Below are 11,073 nucleotides of genomic sequence, written 5' to 3' on the forward strand. Positions count from 1 at the left end.
AAATCAGGTGGCAAAGGCAATACATGTTATATCCCGTGTTTTCGCGTATTCGGGAAAATTCGAAATAATTATGATTTGTAAGGAATGAGGCCATATGTTGATTTGGATTAATGTATGTGTGTGTTGTTCATGAAAAATATTGGTGTGGAAACACGGAGGAAGGCCAAGGGCAAAAATTGGAATTTTGAAAATTAGTTTCGGGAATTTCAAAACGAGAATTATAAGTTATTGGGCTCAAAAAAAATGGATGAAAAATTAAGCCCAATACCAAAGGGGTGGCCGGCCATGTGCATGGCCCAACCCATGAATTTAATAAATTTTCCATGTGCTATAATTAATGTATATATTGGTCCTTATCTCATAGAAGCTTCATGAATTAAAGAAAAGAAAAACAAGCACAAAGAAGAGCAAGACTCAAGGGCACATTCGGCCCTTGCTCTTCACTTACAGCCTTATGGTTAACATTTGGTAAATGTGACCATTTGCAGATTTTGGACGAAACGGGAAGTGAACTTGGAAAGGCGTAAAGTGCGTAAAAGGTATGTAAAGCTACCCCGATTCTTCTTTTGGCATGTCCTAGATGTACTAGGATCGGATTCACGCCTCGGAGAATATTCTGCTCATCGGAATCCGCGTCTGAAATTGTCACATTTTCGTTCAATAGAATTGAACCCCTTTAGTATGCTTTATTGAAAGATTATGCAAAACTTCTCCAAACTGCCTAGAAAGTTATGGAAAATCCCTAAGACCTTTGCAGGTGACCCCATAAGTTTGAAATACGCAAATTGAGACCGCCGCCTTGTTTGTCCCGAGGCGGGCCCACTATTTCCGATTTCACCCTTATAACGATTTGTAACTTGATTGCAAGCGATTTTTAAGAAAACGTCTTAACTACTTTTCCAACTACTAATGATACTTATTCTGGATACTATATTGAGTCTCCGTAAAGGTACGATATTTTGTATTACGTTTAGCTCCACTATTCCCGCTTTGCTCTCTTATCGTACTATTGCCATATTTTCGAACAATATAAAATAAAATGTTTTAACTATCCTTTCAACTACTAAGGAAAATCGTTTACTGACTCCCTCGAGTTTGGTAAGCCATTTTGGAATATGAAAAAGATTTCAGGAGGAATATTCTCCCGTAACTCATTATGACATATGACATACACTTGCTATAATTCCGTCCGACTTCATTGATTTGATTTGTCATTCGATATGCCTCATTGAGTCTCTGGAAATCTATGATATTTTATTGCATTTAGTCTCTCACTAATCCATTCGTGCATGCCTCAATGTTTCCCACACTGAGCCCGGGCCAGGATATGTTGTCAAGCGTATTCCATTGCATTGTTCGCCGTGCCTCGATGTGAGGGGGCAGGTATATATGTACATGGGTTTTGGAGTATGCTGTGCCATGTACACACATTTTGATATGATATGATCTGATATGGCCATCTGATATGATATGATATGATATGTTACGGGGTTATCCCCTACTTTGTTCCTTATGTATGGTGGCACCAGCGTCGGGGGGTGGCCACGTTCTGTTTCGCCGAGCCCTTGGCAGGGGCCGGACATGATATGGTATATGTTTCTGAACACGCTCCTCATGTTTTGAAAATATGCATTTGATACTTCGGAGGTCACACTCACTTCTCTTTAAGTCCTGTTTCGGTTATGATCTTGTTCCGTATTGGGACCAGGTACGACATGTGTTTTCAACAAATACTATTTATGCTTTATGATCAATATTTTGATAATCTGGATATTCTGTCCATTTTCTGTACCTTCTGTTCTGATTATGACTTTGTTTACTACGTTCTGTGCTTTACATACTCAGTACATATTTCGTACTGACCCCCTTTCTTCGGGGGCTGCGTTTTCATGCCGCGCAGGTACAGAAGACAGATTTGCTGATCGCCTACCTTGGACATCTATTCTGCTATGATGGGAGTGCTCTTTTGTCCAGAGCCTATATGTTGGTATAGTCCGTCGCTATTATATATATGTATGTTATTCAGGGGTTTGATGGGGCCTTGTCCCGTCTTATGATTTTGTTACGATCTGTAGAGGTCTGTAGACATACTTGTGTGGGTTTTGTATATGTTTGGGTATGATATGATCTGTGACAGCCTCATCGGCTTCTATGTACGGTGTCGGTTCATTTATGGTTATTATTAACGCTAAGCGACTTCTATATTTGAAAATATTCTGTCGTTTGCTAATTTGGGTTATTGGGTACGTTTGAGTGTCCAGCACGGACACTAGTCGTTGGCCTACGGAGTTGGGTCGTGACAAAAGTGGTATCAGAGCGGTTCGTCCTCGGAGTGTCTACAAACCGTGTCTAGTAGACTCCTGTTTATCGGTGTGTTGTGCACCACAACTATAAACAGGAGGCTACAGGACATTTAGGTGTTACCTTTCTTTGATTCTTAGATCGTGCGATAGAGCCAGCTGTAGGAAATGAGTTTTTTTTCTTTACTAACCCTTGATTGCAGCTGGAGAACGGTATCGACGTAAGACAGTGACTACTGATATTGGAAGCTACATAGTACTCCGGTAAGCAATGGTAGGAAAGACGTATGCTGGGTAAGGTATTTGAAGTACGATTGAAACATAAGGTTGAAGATTGAAAAGAAAAATAAACAGGAAAGTGTAACAGGTGCAGTTTGAGTTGGGCATGTGAGATAAGCCTCGGCATTTTTATACTTTTATTTGAAATTGTTAGCCCCGTGTGGCTATTATGCGATATGATATGATATGTATATACGTATATGTGTTGGCCCTGTGAGGCATGGTTGGTATTTCCTGTGTACAGGTTTTGGGATAGTAAGAAATACAGAGGAACCTCTGCCCAAATTTTTCCAGAAATATAAACAGGAAAATAAGATTATAAATTCTTAATATGTCTTGAAAGTCGATACCGATAGGGTAAATCTCTTATGTGGGTCAAATGTTTAAGACATACCCTCCATGTCATTCGTAAGAAGCGTTATCCTCATATGGAAAATTTTATCTCGAGAAAGCATATACGAGTAGCGAATTCACAATTTATTTGGAGGGACCAGAAATATGTTCTAACCCCATTTTGTTTTAGCATAGCCCATGTGAAGGGCAAAATATGCGGAAGGGCAAAAATGTCCGACGAGCAAGTCTCCTCTAATTGGAAGAATACAAAACGTATGACAAGCAGTCGGGAATTGAGTGGTTCGCTCACGACTCAAATATATATATATAAACATGGAGGTAATTATGTGAATCAAGTACTAAAAGATTCCGCGAAGTTCGTCGGATTCTAACTTTCTTTTGCTGGTGGTCGGAAGATACCCTACTACAAATTTTATCAATTTTCCTCGACTGGTGGGAGGTGGAATTTGTGGAATAAAAACTCAAACTCGTGGGCTGTGTAGGAACATATATATACATGAAGGTAAATATTGAGGGTTTACAGGGGGCGACACGGTAACCATATAGTCAGAAAAGTAAAAGAATTCTCGCTAGGTCAAGGCGGGACCCGCTACGAGAATGCTTTGAAAAGGCTGTTAAGACCCCGATTTGTCTTAAATTACGTGACAAAGGTTGTGCGGGGCAATCAGTGTGATTATACCGGTCTTAACGTGCCTAAATTCATTAAAGTTGTAAGGGTAAGCGTGCTAGGGCCAGAGCAATTCTGGGATGGGTGACCCCCTGGGAAATGTACAAAATTTTCGCAAAACTCGATATAAGAGACGAATAGGAAATTCGGGGTAACCTAAAGGGAATTAGGACAGGTGGAATGGTTAGAAACTTTATAGGGGTCACACGAGCTGAGACGGATTAGATTGCCAAGAAGGAAGAAAAAAAAAAAGCAGCGTATCTCTGGAATTAGAGTAAAGTTTGAACAAGTGATTGAAGATGTATTGTAAAAGAAATGGCAGTAATATATACACGTATGTGTAGGGCCCCCATTCCCGACTATGTCGATCCATTGGTGAACCCTAATAGCCAGCGATGTAATATATGGAGAACATTGACTGGACAGAATTTACGAGGAAAAGGGGAAGGTATGGTACAAATGTTACGAAATAAACTGATATTAATTTGGCTACCGGTTGAGATTGGAAGATTCTGCTACAACGATGTTTGAAAAGAAAAGGGAATAATTGAGTGGAAGGTAAGGAGATCAAAATGTCAGGAAAAAAAATGATGATCCGTAAGAAACGTAATTAAGCAGAGCCTCCAAAAGAGTCGACGGGCAAAGCACGAAGTTAATTGCAAAGCAAACAAAAAATGGAATAGTACAGGGCAAAGAAAAACTTACGATATGAAATGATGAATTATGTGAATATCAAATAATTCGACTGTCGAGAAAATAGAATGACAGATAAGGAACGGGTATGAATAAAGTATGTGGTTACTATGGGATAAGCAACTACCTTAATTATATTACTTGAGTGCCAGTTATCGGATAAGATTTTGTACTATACAATTATGATTCTGTTAAGGTTTCGTACGAATATAATCAAGTTGTAGGTTGGAAAGAAAAGATTCGAATATGGTGTAAGTATAACCCCAAGGAGGGGGAGCGAATGAAGGTAAAATAAATTAAGCATGAACGAAAACAACTGACATACAGAAGATTGAAGCGATAAAGGACTGGCCTAGGCCTTCGACGTCGACTGAAATACGTAGTTCTCTGAAAATGGTCGGATGATAGCCTATGTTCCCCGGCAGCTCAGACCGCACGAGAGAAAATTAATTCGCTCATGATCTGGGACTAGCTACGGTGATTTGTGCTTTAAAGATATGGCGGCATTACTTATATGGGGCCTGCGTTGAGATTTATACGAATCCTAAGGGCTGCCAGTATACGTTTTAAGAAAAAGGGAGCCGAATTCGCGGTAGAGAAGATGGTTCAATTATTGAAAGATTATGATGTTAATATTTTGTGCCACCCTAGAAAAGCTAAAGCCGTGACAAACGCACTTAGTCGTCAGTCTACGGACGGCTTGACCGGCGTACATTCAGAAATAAAGAATTGGTCTGAAAAACTCATTAGTCGGCTAGCCTTGGAATCCGTTTGGTCGGTTCTGAAGATATTGGAATTTTGTCCGAAGAAGTTACTGAATCATTGATCATGGGAAAGGTAAAACAGCGTCAGTTTGAGGATCCTATTCTGGTATCGTACAGAGATACGACCTTTGACGAGGAAAAGATCCAGCTCGAAGTTTTACCGGATGAGTATTGTTATACCGAGGCAGATTATGTGTGCCCGACATCGTAAGGCCCGTTGACCAGTGCCCAAATTGTCAGCAAGTTAAAATTAAGTATCAGAAACCGGGTGGACTGCTTCAGGAAATGGAAATTCTGACTTGGAAGTGGGAGATAATTAATATGGATCTCATTACGGGTTTGCCCCGCACTCCACGGAAGTATGATTTCCATAGGTGGTATGGTTGGTAAGCTGACAAAATCAGCCCCTTTTCTCCCCGTAAGAACCACTTATTCAACTGAGAATTATGTCAGACTATATATTAAAGAAATAGTGAGACTCCACGGAGCTCCTATATCTATTGTCACTGACAGAGGTACTCAGTTTATGACTAATTTCTGGAGATTTGTTTTCAGGAAGGATTAAGGGCTCAGATAAGTCTGAGCACAGTATTTCATCCTCAGAGCGACAGACAGGCCGAGCACACTATACAGACGCTCGAGATATGTTGCGGGCCTGTATTATTGATTTCAGAGGTAGCCGGGACGATCACCTCCTTTTGATCGAGTTTTCTTATAGTGACAGTTACCATTCTAGCTTAATACGAGGCTTTGTAGGGCAGAAAATGCAGGTCACTGATTGGCTGGTTCGATATTGGCGAAATAGAGTTAATCGGTCCAGATATGATCCAGCGGGCCCACAGGTAATCTAAATCCCTTACTTCGTTGTATTTAATAATGAACGTGTATCAATTGTGCTGGCCATAAAAAGAAACTCCCCCGAAGTACTTACAGACCCTATAAGACTAATCTAACATTCGAGGACGAATGTTCTAAACGGGGGGAGGATGTTATATCCCGTATTTTCGCGTATTCGGGAAAATTCGGAATAATTATGATTTGTAAGGAATGAGGCCATATGTTGATTTGGATTAATGTATGTGTGTGTTGTTCATGAAAAATATTGGTGTGGAAACACGGAGGAAGGCCAAGGGCAAAAATTGGAATTTTGAAAATTAGTTTCGGGAATTTCAAAACGAGAATTATAAGTTATTGGGCTCAAAAAAAATGGATGAAAAATTAAGCCCAATACCAAAGGGGTGGCCGGCCATGTGCATGGCCCAACCCATGAATTTAATAAATTTTCCATGTGCTATAATTAATGTATATATTGGTCCTTATCTCATAGAAGCTTCATGAATTAAAGAAAAGAAAAACAAGCACAAAGAAGAGCAAGACTCAAGGGCACATTCGGCCCTTGCTCTTCACTTCCACCTCTCAAGAATTTTCCTCCAAAAATATTTTTCTTGTGGTATTCCTACTATATTAAGGGTCCTCTACAACATGGTGCAATTGTTTGGGAAGAAAGAGCACTTATTTCATCAAAGTGACCATATACTCAAGTGAAGAAGATTAGAGAATAAGGTAAGAATCCATCCCTTTTATTTATGTTATGAAGGTTTGTTTGTGTTGTAGTATATAGAAATGAGTTGAAAGTATGGAAAACTGGAAGATTTCAAAGTGGGTATGGAATGTAGTAGGTGGCCATGAGTGTATATATGTGGTATACATATATGAGTTGAATTTTATGTTATATTTTAATTGTGTGGATGATGGTATTCACATTGGAAATGAAAGTTGAATGAATTTAGTTGGGGTTAGTAATGTGGTGTTTGGCCGTGTGGTATGAAGTTGGTGGAATGGAAATGAATTAATTTTGTTTAATGTGTTAGTTGTGTTGTTGTGATGCTTGCAATGTATATGGAGATAAAATGATATAAGTTTGTATTGAAATGGAATGTAGAAGCTTATGTCGTTTTAGTACGATTTTATGAAATTATGAAAAATGAAGTTGTTAGGTTGCAAATTATGATGATCATTGATAGATTTGGAAGATGGAAACATGTTATGAATATGTATGCCAAAGATTAGAAGCTTTGGATGAATTATGACTTTGGTGGAAAGTTGTATATTTTGTATATCGTATGAATATTTGGTGGAAATGATATGAAATGCTTCTAAATTGTATTGTAATGATCTTGAGTAGTGATGAATATGAAAATGTTGAGTTTAGTTTGGAAATGTGAAGTCGGAATGAAAGTTATCGTATTATGTCGGAAAGAAGAATAGTGGTGCCATATTGTGTTTTGTGGTTATTATGGTTGTTCCTAGTATTGCTCTTGGGTTGTTGTTGATTATTTTGGCCGAGTTGAATTCTCGGGGATGCTATATGTATAGGGGAAATGCTGCCCAAATTTCTGTAGAAAAGTGTTGACTTTAGATTTAAGCCTAAAGCCTTATGGTTAACATTTGGTAAATGTGACCATTTGCAGATTTTGGACGAAACGGGAAGTGAACTTGGAAAGGCGTAAAGTGCGTAAAAGATTTCAGGAGGACTATTCTCCCGTAACTCATTATGACATATGACATACACTTGCTATGATTCCGTCCGACTTCATTGATTTGATTTGTCATTCGATATGCCTCATTGAGTCTCTGGAAATCTATGATATTTTATTGCATTTAGTCTCTCACTACTCCATTCGTGGATGCCTCAATGTTTCCCACACTGAGCCCGGGCCAGGATATGTTGTCAAGCGTATTCCATTGCATTGTTCGCCGTGCCTCGATGTGAGGGGGCAGGTATATATGTACATGGGTTTTGGAGTATGCTGTGCCATGTACACACATTTTGATATGATATGATCTGATATGGCCATCTGATATGATATGATATGTTATGTTACGGGGTTATCCCCTACTTTGTTCCTTATGTATGGTGGCACCAGCGTCGGGGGGTGGCCACGTTCTGTTTCGCCGAGCTCTTGGCAGGGGCCGGACATGATATGGTATATGTTTCTGAACACACTCCTCATGTTTTGAAAATATGCATTTGATACTTCGGAGGTCACACTCACTTCTCTGTAAGTCCTGTTTCGGTTATGATCTTGTTCCGTATTGGGACCAGGTACGACATGTGTTTTCAACAAATACTATTTATGCTTTATGATCAATATTTTGCTAATCTGGATATTCTGTCCATTTTCTGTACCTTCTGTTCTGATTATGACTTTGTTTACTACGTTCTGTGCTTTACATACTCTGTACATATTTCGTACTGACCCCCTTTCTTCGGGGGCTGCGTTTTCATGCCGCGCAGGTACAGAAGACAGATTTGCTGATCGCCTACCTAGGACATCTATTCTGCTATGATGGGAGTGCTCTTTTGTCCAGAGCCTATATGTTGGTATAGTCCGTCGCTATTATATATATGTATGCTATTCAGGGGTATGACGGGGCCCTGTCCCGTCTTATGATTTTGTTATAATCTGTAGAGGTCTGTAGACATACTTGTGTGGGTTCTGTATATGTTTGGGTATGATATGATCTGTGACAGCCTCATCAGCTTCCATGTACGGTGTCGGTTCATTTATGGTTATTATTAACGCTAAGCAACTTCTATATTTGAAAATATTCTGTCGTTTGCTAATTTGGGTTATTGGGTACGTTTGAGTGTCCAGTACGGACACTAGTCTCGGCCTACGGAGTTGGGTCGTGACAATACAAATGTGCAGGAAACTCAGCAGCAACAGATTACATTAAATTGAGGAGGAAAGCATAGCTAGGCTGTGCAAACTCAAGTTGTCAATGTACAAAAGAACACCGTAAATTTACAAGTAGCAGTTGCGAGTGAGGAAAGAAGAATTGATCTTGATGAAGAGTCAACTGCACATAATTTTCTCAATGCTGCAAGGGATGGGGACTTGTCTCCTAGATAGGTGTAAAGTGGAAAAAGACACAAAACTCGTGCAAGGAAGGGCAGCTGGGATGGTAAAATGACTAAAGAATTTGTCCCAAGGCAGATACCAATGAGACAAGCAAAGAAGACTATGGCAGCTCCTACCACTTCAACTAAATCCGCAAGATCCAAGAAGAAATGATAAAGTTTCAAGACTTTTTGGAAAGGCATGAAGAACAAGACAAGGTGGAAAATTCAATGAATATAGAAGATTTTACAAGTTCAAAGATTAAGGATTCTATCTTTATTCTTGTATTATTTTCTCATTATTTTAACATTATAATGTGTAATATCATCACAGAGTGTGATTTATACTCTTTGATGATCATAGATTATTTGATCATTTCTAGTTCATATTTCCTACATTCTTGTTAGTGTAGAGGTTCTTTGCCTCATAGGATTAGTAAGGTAAGGCTTAGTCCCCCTTACTTGTACTCTCCCTTTGGGGTTTTTTCTCTGCCTTTTAGAAAATTTATAAAATTAGCCCTAGGCCCACAAGTCTAGTGGACTTTATATAAAAAAAAAAAACAGAGTTTTCTAAACTCAAAACAAGGGGAAAAAATAAGCCAAAAGCAGATTAATCACTAAAAAGTCCCAAATCACTAATCAATAGCTAAAAGTTTTCACCAGAGAACCCAAACTTAAATCATCACAAGTAGTAAATAAATCTGTCAAGGGTTGTACTAAAAGTACCAAACAACTAATAGAACTGCAGAGACAAAACTGACATAGTCTTATTACCAATAAAAATTATATGGGAAGAATTTTGTAATAACAATCTCTCTTTTACAGCAAAAACTTCAAGCTACATGACTTCCTAATTGAAAAATCACACTGATGGAACCCAACCCCATCTAAACTAGTTTATGTATCATAGAAAGCCTAAATTTGGTACAGCCATACCAGGTAAAACTTAAGGAAATGTCTTCTGCAACTCAGGAACTCATAGCAAGTACCTCTTCTATAACTGAGATACATATTTTAGTATCTATCCCATGATATGGCTCTTAAACATACTAAACTCTCCTAGAAAACAAAAATAATGACACCAAAGATATTAGCATTTAAAAAAAAATCTATAAATTTCTAGAACACCAAAAAAAGAAAAAAAGAAAAAAAGAAAATAAACCCTAGATGGAATCATACAGTGTAAACTCAGAATTGGGAAAAATTAGGCTTTCCACAAAGAAATTCATAGTTGAAACAATAGAAACTTACCTTGATGAGAAGGAAACTCCAAGAATCTGTCCGGATAGTATAGACACAGCAATAAGAGAGCAATAAGAAGAAAAGATTGATTTTCTTTTGAAAGAAAGATTGGAATGTGTTCTGAGACATAGGGAGGCTGATTTCCTTATAAAAAGCTGGAATAGAGACGTACGGCTGATTTTTCGTGAACAAACTGAGAGATGCACGCTTAGTGTATCTCTGCTCGCTGATTTTTCTCTAACCGGGACTGAAAGACGTTGCTTGAGTTTATCTCTGTTTGAGGAGGGGTGGGGTAAGGGGGTGGTGGGAGAGACGTGGGTGTGAAAATAAAGACGGAAAATTTAGCGTCCTTTTTTTAATTTTTGACGACCGGATATTAATGTTTTTAATGTCTAAATATTATTCTGTCGTGAATATTACATTGAAAGTAGTCTTTTAATGTCTGGAAAAAAATTGTGTCGCTATTAATGCACTTTTAATGACCGGATTCATATCCCTTCGTTAAGACTTGGTCGTTAAAAGTCTATTTTCTTGTAGTGGTCTTGACGCGTGGCAATTGTGTAACTGATCACCCGGACCAATAGCCACAATCACCCGGACCAACGGCCACGATCACACTGACCAACGGCGACGATAAACCGGACTAACGGCCACGATCAACTCGGCTATGGAGAAACCGAACCAAACGATTTCCTTTGCTTTCTTCTGATCAACCACCTCCCATGATGTTCTCTCGGTTTCTTCTCAAGGAACCGAGCCAACTTCTTAACCCAAGGGAAAAATCGCCTTTGAGCGCACTGCTTTGGACATTGTACCGTCTAAATCCAACTATAACAAGGATTTTGAAGTTGAGAAGCCTTCTCTGGTTTC

The 11,073-nt window shown here is 38.9% G+C and overlaps 1 protein-coding gene across 1 annotated transcript in view; it reads right to left on the minus strand.

The window, feature by feature from the left end:
- LOC132605072 (uncharacterized) overlaps positions 1–10,457 on the minus strand; it is a 31,083-nt gene extending 20,626 nt beyond the window's left edge. Inside the window, exon 1 of the mRNA XM_060318360.1 lies at positions 10,213–10,457. The gene's annotated coding sequence lies outside the window, so the exon portion shown is untranslated. The remainder of the gene's footprint in view (positions 1–10,212) is intronic.
- Positions 10,458–11,073: the final 616 nt, after the last annotated feature.

The sequence above is a fragment of the Lycium barbarum genome, chromosome 8 (genome assembly GCF_019175385.1).
Source record: "Lycium barbarum isolate Lr01 chromosome 8, ASM1917538v2, whole genome shotgun sequence".
NCBI classification, from domain to species: Eukaryota; Viridiplantae; Streptophyta; class Magnoliopsida; order Solanales; family Solanaceae; genus Lycium; species Lycium barbarum.